This window comes from Nannospalax galili, unplaced genomic scaffold (genome assembly GCF_000622305.1).
Source record: "Nannospalax galili isolate Female #2095 unplaced genomic scaffold, S.galili_v1.0 scaffold27, whole genome shotgun sequence".
Lineage (NCBI taxonomy): Eukaryota > Metazoa > Chordata > Mammalia > Rodentia > Spalacidae > Nannospalax > Nannospalax galili.
The window spans coordinates 3646712-3664776 of record NW_008357993.1 but is presented as its reverse complement, the minus strand read 5'-3'; the positions used below and the strand labels follow the sequence as shown (position 1 = coordinate 3664776).

General features: G+C 37.3%; 1 protein-coding gene and 1 pseudogene across 7 annotated transcripts in view; both read left to right on the top strand.

The window, feature by feature from the left end:
* Positions 1-18065, top strand: part of Fer (FER tyrosine kinase) — a 512255-nt gene that overhangs the window by 266587 nt on the left and 227603 nt on the right. The gene's annotated exons all lie outside the window — the stretch shown is intronic.
* On the top strand, positions 14356-15304 carry LOC103752291 (annotated as a pseudogene).

Here is an 18065-nt window from a genome sequence, read left to right as displayed (position 1 = left end):
AGTGTTCCCCTTTCCCCACATCCTCTCCAACATTTGGTATCATTTGTTCTCTTGATCTTAGCCAGTCTGACTGGGGTAAGATGAAATCTTAGAGTGGTTTTAATTTGCATTTTCATAATTATTAGTGATGCTAAACATCTTTAAGATGTTTCATAGCAATCTTCTTCTTTTAAGAACTCTCTGTTCAGCTCCTTACCCATCTTTTAACTGGGTTACTTCTTGTCTTGATTCTCTCTGTTTTTAGTTCATTATATATTCTGGATATTAAATCTCTGTCAGATGTGTCGCTGGTGAAGATTTTCTCCCTTTTTTGGGGTTTTTTTTTGTTCGCTTCCCTGGTTGCCTCCTTTGATGTACAGAAGCTTTTTAGTTTAATGAGGTCCCATTTATTAGTTCTTGCCCTTCTTTCCTGAGCAATTGATGTCTAGTTTAGAAAATCCTTTCCTACACCTATATTTTGTAGGTTTTTCCCAATGTTTTCTTCTAACAGTTTCAGAGTTTCAGGCTTTACATTGAGGTCTTTGATCCATTGGAATTGACTTTTCTGCAGAGTGAAACATATGGGTTTAATTTCATTCTTCTACAAGTGGAGATCCAGTTTTGCCAGCACCATTTGCTGAACATGCTGTCTTTCCTCCGGTGAATATTCTTGGCCCTGTTGTCAAATATCAGGTGGCTGCAATTGCATTTACTCATATATGGGTCATCAATTTTGTGCCATTGATCTACAGGTCTATTTTTGTGTCAGTACCATGTTGTTTTTATGACTATAGCTCTGTAATACAGCTCAAAATCTGGTATAGTGATCTGCCCGACATTGCTCACAAATTAGACGTGTCAATTTTGTTTTGTTTTGTTTTGTTTTGTTTTGTTTTGTTGTTTTGTTTTTTGGCTATCTGAAGTATTTTGTGCTTCCATGTGAATCTTAGGATGGTTTTTTCCAATTCCGTGAAAAATGTCATGGGGATTTTGACTGGCATTGCATAGAATCTAGATATGACTTTTGGTAGGATGGTCTTTTTCTGAGCATGGGAGGGCCTTCCATCTTCTGATGTCTTCCTCAATCTCTTTCTTTAAAGATTTAAAATTTTCATTGTAGAGCTCTTTAATGTCTTTGGTCAGGTTTATACTGAGATATTTTATTTTTTATTTTTATTTTTGCAGCTATTGTGAATGGGAGTGTATCCATGTGCTCTTTCTCTGAATGCTTGTTATTGGTATATAGAAAGGCTACAGACTTTTTTAGGTTAATTTTGTGACTTGCCACTTTACTGAACATGTTAATAATTTCTAGGAGTTTTCTGGTGGAATTTTTGGCATCTCTTAGATATAATATCGTATCATTGGCAAAAAGGGATAATTTGATCTCTTCTTTTCCAATTACTCCTTTAATGTCATGCTCTTGTCTTATTGCTCTTGCAAGAGTTTCAAGCACTATGTTAAAGAGAAGTGGGGATAGTGAACACCGTTGTCTGGTTCCTGATTTCAATGGGATTGCTTCCAGTTTTTCTCATTTTTAGAGCGATGTTGGTTGTGGGTTTCTTATATATGGCTTTAATTTAAATGTTGAGGTATGTTCCCTCCAGTCCAATACTCTCTAGGACTTTGAACTTAAATGCATGTTGAATTTTGTCAAAGACCTTTTCTGCATCAATTGAGGTGATCATGTAGTTCATGTCTTTGATCCCATTTATATGATGTATGACGTTTGTTGACTTACGTACATTGAACCATCCCTGCATCTCTAGGATAAAACCTATTTGATCATGGTGGATGATCTTTTTAATGTGTATTTGTATGAGTTTTGCAAGTATCTTGTTGAAAATTTTTGTATCTATGTTCATTAAGGATATAGATCTATAGTTTCCTTTTTTGGTTGTATCTTTACCTGGCTTTGATATTAGAGTGATGCTGGCTTCACAGAAGGAATTTGGAAGTTCTCCCTCCATCTATCTTTTAGCATAAATTAAGTAGTATTGGATGTAGATCTTCTTTAAATGTCTGCTAGAATTCTGCTGTAAATCTATCTGGTCCTGAGCTTTTTTTACTTAGGAGGTTTTGTATTACCATTTCAATTTCTTTTTGTGTTATGGCTCTGTTTAAGCTGTTAATCTCTTCTTGGTTTAGTTTTTGTGGTTCCCATGCTTTAAATATCAATCCATTTCTTTTAGGTTTTCAAATTTCATAGCATATAAGTTTTTAAAGTATTCCCTTATAATGTTCTGTATCTTTCTGGTGTCTGTTGTGATATTTCCCCTTCCATCTATGATTTTGTTGATTTGGAGGTGCTCTTTTTTTTGGTTAATTTGGTTAACTGGGCTAGCGGTCTGTCAATCTTGCTTATCTTTTCAACGAACCAGCTCTTGGATTGTTTTCTTTGTTTTGATTACATTAATTTCTGCCCTGATTTTTGTTATTTCTTGTCTGCTCTGTTTGGGTTTCGTTTGTTGTTGCTTTTCAAGTGTCTTTAGTTGCAATGTTAAGTCATTTATTTGTGTTCTTTCTGATTTTTTTAATGTAGGCACTTAAAGCTATAAACTTCCTTCTGTTTCTTCTAAGAACTGCTTTAAACGTGTCCCAGAGGTTTCTTTGTGCTGTAGTGACCTTTTCACTTATTTTCAGGAATACTTTTATTTCTATCTCAATTTCTCCTTTGACCCATTCATCATTCAGGAGTGTGTTTAATCACCATGTGTTCATGTAGTTACCAGGTTTACTTCTGGTTTTGATTTTAATTGTAAGTTTTATTGCATTGTGGTCTGATAGAATGCATGGAACTATTTCACTCTTTTTGTATTTTTTGAGGTCTTTTTTGTGCCCCAGTATATGGTCGATTTTGGAGAAGGTTCTATGGGGTGCTGAGTAGAAAGTATGTCCTTTGGTGCTTTGGGGGGAATACTCGGTAGATGTCTGTTAAGTTCTTTTGATATATAGTATTGTTTAATTTAGATGTCTCTGTGTTAACTCTCTGCCCTGTTGACCTATCTAATGGAGACAGTGAGGCTTTGAAGTCCCCTACTATTAATGAGTTAGGATTAGTCTGGATCTTTAAGTCCTGTAGTATTGTTTTTATGAAGTTGTGTGCACCAGAGTTTAGTGAATATATGTTCATGATTGTAATATCTTCTTGATTTATTGTTCCTTTGGTCACAATGATATGGCCCTCTTTATCTCTTCCTATTAGTTTTAGTTTAAAGTCTATTTTTTCAGATATTAGAATTCTTTTTCCTTGGTACCATTTGCTTGGTATATTTTTTTCCATCTTTTCACTTTAAGATAGTGTCTGTCATTGAAAGTGAGATGAGTTTCTTGCAGACACCAAAAAGTTGGATTTTGTTTCTTAGTCCATTCACCAACTCTGTGTCTTTTTACTGGGGAATTCTGCCTGTTAATATTTAAAGTTGTTAATGAAACATGAGTATTGAATCCTGTCATTTTTATTTCTGTTTAACTTTCTTGATATAGCTGTACTTTTCCACAGTTATACCTTCATTGGATTTCTTTCCTCAACCCCTTGGGTATAGTCATTCCTTTCTTCAGCTCTTTGTATTGCTTCCAGAACTCTCTGAAGGGCTGGTTTTGTGGAGATGAATTCCTTCAGCCTCTTTATGTCATGGAAGATTTTTCTTTCCCCTTCGACTATAATAGACATTTTGGCTGGGTATAGTAATCTGGGTTGGCATCTGTGGTCATTTAAAACTGGGAATACTTTGGTCCAGGTTCTTCCTGCTTTCATAATTTGCACTGAAAATCAGTTGTAATCCTAGTGGGTTTTCCTTTATATGTGACTTGTTTTCTTTTGCAGCTTTCAGTATTGTCTCTTTGTTTTGTACATTTAGTGTTTTTATTATGATATGCTGTAGAGAGTTTCTTTTCTGGTCCTGCCTGTTTGGTGTCCTATATGCTTCTTATGTTTGTGTGGGCATGACTTTCTTTAATTTTGGAAAATTTTCTTCCACGATTCTATTGAAGATTTGGTGTATGCCATTATCTTCGGATTCTTCTCCTTCCTGTATGTCTATAATTTGTAAGTTTGGTCTTTTTATGGTGTCACACAATCCCTGCATATTCCATTCTTGTGATTTTGTTAAATTTTTCATAATTTTTGCTTGAGTGGTCTAGTTCGTCCACTTTATCTACAGCCTTGATACTCTGTTTTCCAGTTCATTCATTCTATTTGTGAGTCTTTCTCCTGTTGTTTCTAATTGGCTTACTGAGTGTTTCACTTCTTTCTTCATTTCATCATGATTATTCTTCAATATTTCTTACTTTTTTCTGAATTCATTCAGAAGTTTATCCCTTTCTTCCTTTAGTTCTTTTATTTCTTTGTGTGTTCTTTAAATTCTCTGAGTTCTTTTATCATAATTATAATTGTTCTGTGTCCTTCATTATCTCTAGGGGGTTCTCATTTTACTCCTCTAGAGGACTATTGGTATTTGGTGGAGATATATTATTTTTGTTTTTATGTTATTTTTTTCTCTGTGATTTTTACATGTGAATTTCTCTTGTAGTTTCTGATTCTTGTGTGAGACTCAAGCCTTCAAGTTTAGGTCTCGATTTTCTTGTAAACTTTTTGTGTTTTTGTGGTTTACTTTCTGGGCATGAAAAGCTTGTTGCTTTAAGCTTCTGGTTCTCTCTTTTGATTTTATACTGGAGTGCCAGATTGCTTTTGTCTTCAGTAGTTCCCACAGAGGCCCAAGTCAGATGAGGATCAAATGCTCTCAGCCTTTCTCCTAAGGTCTAGATCCCTCCAGGAAAGGTTTTCCCTTCAGAAATTTGGGGGTTTGACTGGCTTGGGAGCAGGGCCCAGGAAAGATGCTGATCTTGGGCAGCTGTTGGCTGTGCCACCCAGAGATGCAAAGGAATATGGGTGGGAAGAGGTCCCAAGGACCCCCAGGGGACTGCACTGAGGACCTGGGGTGATCTTGATGCAAAGGATCAGAAAAAGGAAAGGTCAGCCCAGCTGTTCAAGAAAGAGGCTGGTGGGTTGTGCAGCCCAGGGAAGCAGAGGGAGGTGTGGGTGTGACCTGGCTCTGATGGCTCACAGGAGAGAGGCTGGTGGGTTGTGCAGGCCCTTTGAAACAGAGGGAGGTGAGGGCGGGGGTCAGGCCCAGACTTCTCCTGGGGATTGGAACTGGGTCTGGATGTAAAGGATCAGAAAGCAGTTGTGGTTCCTCTGTGTCTGGGGCACCAAGAGAAGTAGTGGGACAGGACCCAGGCTAGGAGGAGAGAAGGGCCGGGAAGATAGGAGGGTGAATGAGGCTGGGGGATTCAAGGTGCCTGGGGCGTTATTGACTTAACCTGGAGTGAGGCCTTTGGTCATGCAGACCCAGGTTAGCAGAGGGCAGTGAAGGCGGGGCCAGGCCCAGAGTGCTCCCTGGAGAAATGCCTGTGGGTCAGAGAGAGGCCTGAGGGTTGTGCAGGCCCAGGGAAACTGAGGGAGGTGAGGGCGGGTCCAGGCCTAGAGTGCTTCTGAGGATGGGAGAGGGAGCTGGGTTGGTTTGGATACAAAGGATCAGGAAGCAGAGGTGGGTCCCCAGTTGTCTGGGGCGCCAAGAAAAGGAATGGGACAGGACTCAGGCTAAGAGGAGAGACGTGGGGGGATGATATGATAATAATAATTATTATTATGGTTTAAACATAGAAACATCAGTGGTATACATTTATCAGCTTATCGATTTATATATACCTTGGTTCATCCCAGTAAAAACTTTGAGATGCCTGCAAAGATATGGTTAATAAAACAGGCCAAAAATAAAATGATGGTGAAATTCGATGAGGAAAGAAAAGCATATTTCATGAGGTTATTACTATTATTTATAAATGCTTGTCAGAGTTTTCTTAAAAATGGATATAGGCCCAAAATTCCGTTCTAAGTAAATAAAGAGCTTGGGAAGGCCACTCAGAATAGCTGTGCAGGGGTCTGCTTTTATTAAAGAGAAGATTTCATTAAATCTTACTTAGGAAACCAACCTTTACTTAGTAAACATTTATATATAATACAAATCAGATATTGCTGTAAATGATTTATTCATTTAATTCTCATAAATATCCTATGATGCAAGAGCTATTATTTTCTCAGTTCTGACAAGGAAACTGAGACACAGAGGAATTAAGTGATTTGCTCAATACTGTGTAACTATTAAGCTGACAGAGCTTTAAGCTAGGAACGATGGTGCATGCCTGTAATTATAGCACTTTAGTGGCACAGGCACAAAGATAAATCACAAGTTTGTGGGCAGCCTGGCTTCCATGCTCTGTTTCTCAAAAGCAAAAACCAAAACCAACGCAAGAAGAGAAACAAACAAGTCTCAACATGGCTTTGTTTTAGACCACAGAAATTTGATTTCAGAGTGTTGATCTTAAACACTGTGCTATGCTGTGTTTTCAGTTGTTGTGAAACAGAACTTTAATTCCAACTTTGTAGCATTCTAAGTTTCATGTACCCTTCTTACACCCTCAGTGATGCCAAATAAGTACTCAAAAACTTGCATTTATTTGAGAACTGTAAGTGCTCTCTCCCTTTTAATTATGGATCTCTCTGTGGCTTACCTTCCTCTACCAGTGGTTTGAACATGCATGCCCTAGATCAGTGGGATAGACATCACCTGGAAACTTGTTAGAAATGAATACTTTCAGCTCCCACTGCAGACCTACAGATGGAGAACATTGGGAGTGGAGCTCAGCTGTTTGTCTTAATAAGCCCTGTAGGTGATCCTGATGCTCTCTAATATTTAAGAACTGTTAATGCAAACTAGACTCTGCAAAAAGGAAAATTCTCTCCAAGCCTGTAAGAGCTCTTTATTATCTGAGCGCTATAATTTAAACACTGAGAGTGCAGTAAAAGTGCATACATTTTACCTTTGGAAATATGGGGGGGAGGAGTCACATTTACCAGGGAATAGACTGGTAATTATTTGAGGTATAAATAATGAACCCCTTAAACTTTAATCATGTAACAATTCCTAATGATCAAGAATAAGTGAAGCAGAAATACCTATTTTATGGCATTTTGGAGAAGTTGATGTTTCAAAATTGATTTTCACAGTCTCATCAAAATTTAAAAGAAAGATACTTAAAATAGTATTCTGCTCAAATGTGATTTTTACTCATCATAGGAGTTATACATTTGCCCGAGTCATTCTAAGGTGATGTTAAAATAGAAAAAATAAAATTTATTTTTTAAGAATTAATGCTTTGAACCCTATGTTTGATCTAGCATATTTTTAATGTTCAGGAAAGCCCAACTGTGACTATTATTTCTTCAGAGAAATGTCCTTGATTTTCTATACATCAGATACCCCACAAGCATTTTAACTTTCCTGTTCAATATATCCTGGGCTTTGCAATAATACACTTTCAGGACACCTATTTAAACCTAATTTCTTCATCCATAAAATGTCACTCCTATCTCATTAGCTCAATATTAACTTAAATGACGTAGCACATGCATAGAACAGATGTTAGTTGCTTCTGTATTTATTTGTTTACCACTATTATTGTATCAGTCTACTATCCACTACCAATACATCTAGTGATTGTAAGGATGGTACTGGTTGGTACCAATGTGTTCTCTAGCACTTACTATTCAATAAATATTTCTTGAGTGAGTGAACTGAACTGATGATGAAATTCTATGGCAATTTGCATAGAGCTAAGAATAAGTTAGAGATAATTGAGCATCACATCGTGCATTTCTGAGAAAGAAGTTATTAATGCTAGTACAAACTTGCAAAACTGGCAGCATCTTTGACCACAATTTATTCTTAGCTGTGACAGTACTGACTTACACCTTTCCTGCCTTCTCAGAAGCCACGTTCTGTTACTTTAATGTCTGCTTCCTTAAAATGTCTTGGTGCTTTTTCTCTAACTCAAGTTAAAATCTAATTAATTTTTAAACTGAATTGATTTTTGGCTGAAATCTGGACAATTGATTTTTAATATCCTTTTAGGAATGAAATATATGTTAAGTAATAAGTTAACTTTTGTCATCCTATGAGAGTGAAGTTTTTGACAGGAAAGCAACATTCTTAACAGTGTTTAACACATCTGGTAGAGTGGTATTCCCCAACCATATGGAACCCTCTGTGTTAAGAGCAGAGGGAACACTGAAGTTACCCATCTGGAGTCTGTCAATAAAATTTGACTTTAGACATTTTAGAATTTTAATAGCAGAATTGGGTCACAGAGAATCAGGAGACAAATGGTGGTTTAAAAATCCAATTTCAAGCCCTCTATGTCAGCTAAAATGCATCATTTCAAAACAGGGTAGAATTTTAATACAACTTGGAAAGCCTACTTCACGTAGGCTAACATATACACACCTGTACTCCTGTACTTATTCCCTGATGAACTTAGGTCCTCTCTGCTGTCACTGTCTTACTGTCTATCTCCCCTCCCTCCCTTCTGGCTTTCCCTTATCTTCTCCCTCTTTCTCTCCTCCCTTCCCTCTGTCCTTTAGGTGTCTTTGATATGATGAACAAGTATTTATTTAGCACCTACCGCACACTTGGTGTTGGCAATGCAAACAAACGTGGTGCCTGTTCTTTCTGAAGTATTTACCCTGGGGACTTAAGCTTACTAGTTCCACCTGTACTTGTCTGTCTTCTCCTTTGCTTGCCTTACTTTCTGGCTATTTTTCTACAAATAAGGGATCCTTAAAGGCCTTCCTCCAACTATGTGCCTTACTTTACCTATTTTTTAAATTTCCCTTTATGGAAAGTTAAAGTGAATAAAGGTGGAGATCTCAAGGAATGCAGAAAGAGAAATTGAGAGTATGCTCACCAAAGTAATAGAAACTATTCAGTTAGTTACATTTATAACAACTTGGAAAATAGAAGTATAAAATGGGATAAGATGCCCCACTACAACTAGGTACTCATGTACAATGTGTAAGTATGCTTAAAGATTAAAAATGAAAACTGAGTGGAGGATTAACTAGGCTCCTGAAAATATAGAAAACCACTGGGGAGCTGAAATTGTTCTTGTCCCAAGACATGAGTAAATACCAGGTGTTAGTTATTTCTGTATATTCTTTAGTCAGATTTTATTGAGTATTATGCTTACATATTTCCATTATGCTTAAAACCATACAAAAGTGAAAAATTAGTATTCATCTGAGAGTATGTGGGGAAACGACCACAAAGGACATGTAAAAAAATCAACTGGAAGGGGAATTATCTCCCTATCAATGGTGGAAAGCCCATTTGGTAAAGCAATGATTCAGACATTGCTTCTAACAGTATTACACTCAAAATTGAATAGAATTACATGTGTATATACATACAATACTTGAAGAAAGCAGGATTTAATACTTATAAGCTGTTGAAATGGAGATAGTATATTCAAAAGGTAGAAAACACACAGAAAAATTTTAAAAAAGAATACTAGCAATTTTGAGCATTTAATCATTCACGAACCTTAAATATTATCTTAGAGAAAACCCAAAGACTGTCACATCCCTAGACTAATGTAATTTCTTACTATGTGTAAAATATTTACCCTTATATTTACAGATAAATATCCCAGTTATCATTCACGAAAGAAGCTTCTTTTACACTAGTCAGAGACTATTACAGAGTACCACAGCTGGTCACACACAGACATTGTCTTTGAATCGCCCAAACCTAAGTAGCACATCTACAATGCAACCTCTACACCTCTACATAGAACAGGGGTAAAGAGGACACTAATGAATATTTCAGTTCTCCTTAATGAAGCTCTCATGCAACAGAGGGCCAGGAACACAAAAGATCACAAATGGCCAAGCGTAGAGATTAAGAGTCTGCAGAATGCTGGTCCTTGGACAGGACTCCTATATTAAACTTCACCCACCCAGGGCTCAGGGAGCATTGAGGAAGGAGAGGGCCTAAAGATTGTAAGAGCCAGGGAGGAGGTGCATGACCATATGGAAGTAGAGTCCTACAAGATCCTGGGACCCTGCTCATTTGAACCTATAGCAGTGGTGTCAGCATGCACAAAACCCACGTAAACTCAAGCAGACAAAAACCCAACATAGAACTGGGGACATGGGCAGCAGGCCCCAATCTTAACTGAAGAAATATATTGGGAACTGATTACTGCTGGATGAGGAAGAACTGATCTTCCTAAAGTGAGGGACTCTAGATAGGCTGACTAGAACTCAGTAGATGAACTTGCACTGAGGAATGTCTGGGGACTCTAACTTGACACAATAGACCTTAACACGATTGATAGAATGTTCGAATTCCCGTCTTGGTGGAGGTGCTATGGGAGGGTGCCAATGGGGAAGGGGGGGTATAAAGATGATTAAGATTGATTGAGATGTTCTGTGTGATATATACAAAAACTCAATAAAAAAATTTAAAAAACATTAAGAGAAAAATGTCCAAGATAGAGTTAAATCACAGATGAAGAATTCTGTTTCTCCTAGAAACAACTCGTAGAAAATGAGAATAAACTTTCTAAAAATTCAAGTCTTAAATGGACAAGTCACGAATAGGCAGCTCACAAGAAGAGGGCTTAATTGTTTATAAAACACAGGATGCCCCAATTCAAGATAACCGTATTTACAAATAAAGCTACAAATGCGTATATTTTTCTTTTGTAGTGCTGATATTGAACCTAGCATGCACACAGCAAGCACTGTCCCTGCTACCAGGCCTGCCTCTGGTCTGCCCCGCCCCTTGTATTTGCTTGTTGCTGTGACTGTCTGTGAACTCTTTGGCTCAAGCCTCAGCCTCCAGAGTTGCTGGAAGTATAAATACATCAACATGTCCACTTATATTTCAGTTTTTGGTTTTTTGCAAACTTTAAAAAAGACAGCAGAATGCATCTCCACAGTAAATATTCATCACATTGTATCTTGATAATATTAAGTGCCCAAGAAAGCAATTTTATAACTATGGCTATTATTTTTGTTTTATTCCATTATAAAAATTACATGTGGATTGGGCATGAGAAGACAAGATTTTTAATATGAAGGAATTTAATATGATGCCACTAGGCATTTAATGTATTTCTGTTGACTGGGAGATCATTTGTATTCCATCTACCAGTACTTGTTTTAGTTACTTGAAAAATTCACATTGTCCCTGTAATCACTGTAAGGTAAAGGAATATGTTTCAATTTTGTGTCCTGATAGTGACTTGTTCTTTGTTCTCAATAAATTGTTGAATAATTAATCAGATGATTTGGGTCATGCTGTAGGTAGAGTGCATTTAGTTTTCTTCAGTCACAGAAAAACAAGCAAACTTCTTAATCTTAGCTTAATCAGTAAAAAATCATTTTATTAAAAATTAGTTGAGCTCTGGGTCACAGGCCTGACTGCTCAGAGCTGCTGTCGTGGCTAGCGCTCTGTGGGGCTTCCTTTCCACCCTGCTGCTGTTACTCTCAGGGGATGTTTAAACCTCCACGGTGCCTGGAATTGCACAGTGCGGATGCACTTACATATATGCAGGCAATACACTCATACATATAAAATTAAAAAAGAAAATATTGAAAAATGATTAATAAATTATATGAAGTACTATAAAAATTAGACATTGAAATAAAATATTGGTGAAACTGAAAGTAACCAATACTATAGAATTCCTTTTCTAGAAATTATCAATTCTAGTTGTAGTATAAGGAAAAGCACATGATTTTTCTGACTTGTTTGAACCTGGTGCTTCTCATTGGTTTTTTTTTTTATGTAGTTAGATTTTGTATTGAAACTCTTAAAAATGTGGTTGATAATAAGTGTCAAAACAGTAGACTTAGTGTTTGGTGTACATATATTATTTCAGCTTTGAGAGTTATGAAAGTTTGTAATAGTGTTCACATATACGCATATGTGCATATGCATGCATTTATTCCACATTCTACTGGACACTTAATACTATTAAAGGAAACAGAAATATTGAGGTAGAGGTATTTCTATAAAAATAATAGATGAAGTCTAATGAGATCTTCATAATGAGAAATCCAGTTTACATATGTAGGTGGATGCAGGGAGCACCTAGGATGTCACAGGGTCCCACCTCAAGATGAAGAGATACAACAATCAGTGGATGCTGAGGGAGGGAGAATCAGTTTTCTCCAGGGACTAGCTCCCTGAGAGGTTAGCTAATCCCAAATGGACAGCCCTAAACACAGGTACACACAACCACCACTAAATGGACTCAGTGTAATATATGGCTATGTATATATACATATGTATATTTATAAATGTATATATGTAACAAGAGGACAAGAAATTTAGAGAGAGTCGGAGGACATGGGAGGAGTTGGTGGGGGACTGGGAGGTATGGACATTAGGCAAAGACAATACTCAAGTGTGAAATTCTCAAAAATAAAAATTACTGTTTTAAACTGATAGATGAAGACAATAAAAGACATTGGTGAAAGGATAATAGAAAACATTTTAACAGAATATAAATATTTTTGATGTATTAATAGGAGTGACATTTTGGGGGAGTTGAAAGAGATAAGATAGGTAATGGTCTCAAAAGACTGACACATAAAGTGCTTCTTTATAAGGCCAGACATGAGCAAGAAAATGAAGAGGGTAATTATCTCCTTACTTAGAGAGATGAGTCATCTTCATTAACATCTTGAAAATGAAGCTTCATTGAAATCTATCTCTGCAGAGATTCTCTACTGAAGTATACTTCAGAAATGAAATATGTTTCCAAAGTAACATCTATGATTTTTTACATTGATATTGTTGTATATAACATCTTGACTTTTGTATATTAATACTTCAGCTTAGAGAATTATCTTGGAATTTTGCAATAGTCTCAGTACTCTTCATATTAAAATATCCATATAACTTACATAGCAAAAGATAAGGTTTTATTAAGAGTTCTAGCGAGGGGCTGGACAGATGGCTTAGCAGTTAAGAGCACAAGCTGCTCTTGGAGAGGACCTGGGTTCTTTTCCCAGCACCCACATAGTGTCTAACAAGCAACCATAACTCCAGTTCCAGGGAATCTGATGCCCTCTTCTGTCCTCCACTGGCATTATAAGACACAAGTGCATTTAAATACATGCAGGGATAATACTCATACACTATTTAGGGAGGGTGAGTCAGGAAAATCCCAAGTTCAAAGCCTTCCTGGAATACATAGTGAGTTAAAGTCAGGCCTAGAAATTCAGTGAGACTCTATCAAAACAAAACAACAACAACAACAAAAATGTAGAAAGACCTGGAGATACAGCTCAGTGGTAGAGAACTTACCTAGCGTGCATGAGATCCTAGATTCAAACTTCAGTATTGAAAAAGAAAGCATCAGAGTTGAAAACTAATTACAACAGAAATGGTGAACATTACTTTCTTTAATATATACAGTATATTTATTCTAAGAAAAACAACTTTGTTCTCTAGTAGAAAAATGGTCAAAGAAAAAAACAATCATGAAAGAAAACAAATGCATTGGAAACATATGAAGCTATTTATCCCAAGTATTCAAAGAAATATACATTTAAAAAGAATTATGCTGATGACAACATCTAGGAAATCCATTACTGTGCATACTAGCCTTTACAAAATTAATAAAAGATTAACACAAGATAAACACAAGTATACTTCACTTTTCCTTGTCAGCTTTATAGTTTGCATTAGAAACTTGTAAATGTGCCCCTGATGGTGTGAAGAAAGGAGGACTTTCATCCTCTGCTGATGCAAATGTAAATGTACAAGTTTGGGCAGTGACAGTGCCATAGGAATCCAGAGGTTTTGGTTTCATTTGCAATTTAGTGGTGATTTTCATATTGATATATTCAGTATCACCTTGCACAGAATGATATGTCTCTATGTGTTTGGGAATTGTGAAGACATGGTTAAAACCAGAATTTGGTCCACATGGCAAAATGAAGAGAACATTTAATGGGTGAATTACTGATAGAAACACTAACATGTCAGGTGGTTCTTTCGCTGAAATAACCACACTTGGAAATTGTTACTATATTCAGAGATAAAAGGATGAGATTGAGGATAAGTGTCAAAGCCCAGCATGTGCTGGAAATTGACCATTGGGCCTGCACACCACAGCACTAAACATGGAAGGAGTGGTAAAGAAGTCAGGCCTCTCTGCTTCCAACCTTGCATCACTTACTAGAATCCCATCAACAAGAGGGCTTCTCAAAATAAGTGCTAGGGGGCCACCCTCTGAGGTTCACAACCAGGCAGAGCTGGGCAAGGAATATGGGCTGGGCCATTTTGTGAAGAGAGGAGTCCAAACTGTTGTGCACACTCGGCCTCCTGCAGCGTTGGCCTCTCTGCTATAACCTGAAAGTAGGAGAGCCAGTCTCTTTTCTCCCTCCCCACTCTCATGAGAATTTTTTATCCTCAGCTACATTTTCCAGCTTTGTAAGTAGCCTTGTCTTCAAAGAAAATGGCTAGTAATGTTACTATCAAGGCAGATGCTTCCTCTGTGAATTTCCGTGTATTCATGGGAATCTCAACACTCATGTCAAGACATCTAATTGTGCTGGCATTCTTCTCAAAGTATGGCAAAATTGTTGGTTGCTCTGTCCATAAGGATTTTGCCTTCATCCATTATGTTAATGAGACAAGTGTCAGGCTGCTCTTGCAGGAGAGGATGGCAGAATGATTGCTGGCCAGGTTTTAGATATTAATCTGGCTGCAGAACCAAAAGTGAACCCAGGACTCATCTCCATCCCCTCTACTCAGCTCCTCATTTGACTTAGTCTATAATTTTTCAATGAGATATTATCATGACAGGATGTACAGTTACCCAGTACGTGTTCCTCCTCCTCCTGTAGCTCATGCTGTGTTGCCCTCTAAATGCCAGTGTGTATCAGGAAACACCTCATGGAGGGGCAAAAGTGGCTTCAATTCTAAGGGTGGACAATAGGGATCTTCTTCCCAGTCTGGAAAGTTGAAAGGTGATGACCTTCAGGCCATTAAGAGCTGATTCAGATAAATCAAAAAGTGGTTTCTCTACTAGAAAGCCTGGGGAAAAAATGAAAAAGAACAAAGCAAACATACAGATGTGCCATCATCCCCAGTAGATGTAAAGAATGAGAAGTTGAAAGAAGAGTAGAAGAGCACCTCTTTGAAGAAACATGAGACTAATGTGAAGATGGAGTCTGAGGCAGGTGCAGATGACTCTGCTGAGAATGGGGACCTTCATGATGATGATTATAATTAAGATCGTGGCAATGACCAGCTGGAGTTGATCTAGGATGATGAAAAAGAACCCAAGGAAGGAAAGGATGACAGAGACAGTGCCAATGATGAGGATGACTCTTAAGCACATAATGGGGTTTAGAAATCTTATCCCCTTATTTCTTTACTTAGGCACTTGTCAGAAATCAAAATTACACCAGATCCTCTTCCCTAGCATCTTCAGCACCTTCCCCCTGCTTTCCCTCTTCTTGTCCTTCCTGTGCTCATTAACTCATAAGTGCCCTCCATGAGTTCTGTTTTCACTTCCTTTGAGGCTCCTTGAGTAGTTAAGTCTTACCCTGTAACTTTTGTTTCAAATTTTTATAGCTCTTTATGACTTAACAGTAAAAAGTTGTGTGGTTTTTATCAACTGTCTCCAAAATAATCTCTTGTATGCAGGGAGTACAGTTCTTTCCAATATTTCCATATAATTTCAGTAGCTGCTACCCTAACTGCAAATGCAATCTCATTTTAGTTGTAACCCTTAGAGCAGCAGCTTTGAGTTAGTATTTTCCCTCACATGAGTGGGGCTGTTCAAACACAAATGCAACCATGTATTTTTGTGAATGAAAGTTGGCATGTCAAATGCATCTTCTAGGAAAATAGTGTAATAGTATAATAGTCTTAATATTTGTTTTCTAAAGTTGATACTGTGGGTTATTTTTGTGAACAGCCTGATGTTTGGGACCTTTTCTATCAAAATAAACAGGTCCTTCTAAACCAGGAATTTGGAGGAAAAAAAAAAAAGGAGTTGGAGAGAGAGGCAGGAAGGCAAACGGAGTAAACCAGAATATGTATATGTGAATGTATGTGTGTGCTCATTAAACACATGAATAGTAGTTATAACATTTAGACAAGCTGGGATACATAAGTTTATAAGCATATATCACAGACCTATGAAATGATCGACCATTTTTTTGTACTCATATACACATATGCAAATACACAAGATGCTTACATTCCAACAGTTACAGAAAAGAAAAGAAAAAAAATTACCCTGAAAAGAAAAAAAAAAAAATCCCTGGAAATCCTTAAGACTTTTTTTTTTTTTTTCAAGTTACAGATGTTCTTGCACGCAAATGAAGGCATACTAAACACAGAATTTAAATATCTCTTAGTTGAAGTTCTTCAAGTATAAGAGCTATGCCCATTCCCTTCTTGTACTGTTATCAGTACAGTGCACTCAGGAAGATGTCCAATCATTTTAAGGTGTAGTAAATTCATTTAGTTGTGACTGAATATTGTTTTTTTAAATAATCTATTGAGACTTTCATACATGCATATAAGATGTTTTTATCAAATCCATGCCCACTCCCTCCCCTCCAACTCCTCTCATATCTCCCCATCACTTTTTTCTGATAACTTCATGTACTCTTTCTTCTTCTTTGATTGATTTATTTATTTTTATGGGGCTTTTGACTACTCTAGCATTCCTTCCTCTGAGGAGGTAACCCTAAAATCTTTTTGAGGGTTAGATACAAGCTCCCAAATACTTTAGACATTTTTGGCCTTTGGAACAGAGTATGGTGCTGATTGGCCCAAGGACATTTTGACTTTTAGCCAAGAAAGTGGCTACTTTTCTTTGGGATCATTTTACCCTAACTGCCTAGCCAATTCCTACCTCCTATTCTTATCACACCATCCTCTGAAGAGGTTACCGAATTTGCTAATAGGGAACAGGTAAACAGACCATTCTGGCTTCTTCCATGCTGAACAGGGATGTAGGCTGAGTCAATTGGAGTATCCCTTCAGTGGATCTATCTAAAAAACTCCCAAACTCTATCTAAAAAACTCCCAAACTCTTATCTCTAAGGGGAAATGAAAGTCCTTGAATTGTGAATAGGAGATGTGAAGGAGAAATAAAGGCAAGAGTAATTAGCATTACAAGTTCTAGACAGGGAACTAGAAAAAGTCAAAACAGGGCAATTTTCAAATGTTCATGAGTCCATTGGAATTTCTTGACTAGGGCTTCCATAAGCATCCCTCTATTGGGTTCCTCCTCATTTTTCTTTTGTCTTCTAAGGCTAGACTTTAGAGTGATGGATTCAGGATTTTCTTTTGGGTATTTTGATAGCTGTTGAAGTGTTTAGAATCAGTGTCAGTTCCCTCTCAAAGGCTCTAAACAGGCGGAAGAAAACAAATTTATCCATCATTTTAGAACAATAGCTGATTGTCTCCCTTAGCTACAGGTGGGGACTACAGTATTGGAGACCAAGATTTGAAGTCTTATATCTGAGCAGCACTTTCTGATTAGGAACAAAATCATCAATGAGAAATAATTGTCTAAATAACTTTTTATATAGACTTAAGCCTAATGTCTGGGAAGTGTAATCCCTTGAAATCTTAAAGAAGTATAGTGATAACTTTACTCTTTGGTTATGCTTTCCTGTTGGGTATTTAAGACCATACAGTTGGCCCAAATAAATCAATTTATTTTTACATTTAAAGTCATATGTGCATCTGTTCCTCATGGGTCACACAGGCTTGGGAGGAGATCCTGGGTCCTTTTACCAGTTCCATCTAAGTGAAGATTAGTTAAAGGTCCTTTTCGACTATGTCTGGCTTCACTTGGAAGCATGAATGAGATGTTTCCTCTGAACTGACCCTCCTCTTTGTAGACTTGACACTGGCTCAGGTCCATCTTGAGGGGTCTCCATGTCCTCTCTGAACAAGAGGACAGGTGACTCACCACAGTTACAGGACATTTTGAGAGATGTTCCATAGTCCCCTGGAACTTAGTCAACCTTGGAGGGCAAGGGGCAAAAACTGTCCTCTAAGTCCCTCTGACCACATTAGTATAGGCCTCAAAGAATGGCTGTTAAACATCCAATAAGGTTGGTTCCACCAGTCTGGTACTTTTAATTACCATGTGCTATGTAGATAAAGCGTGGGTAAAAAAATCAAATGTTGGGC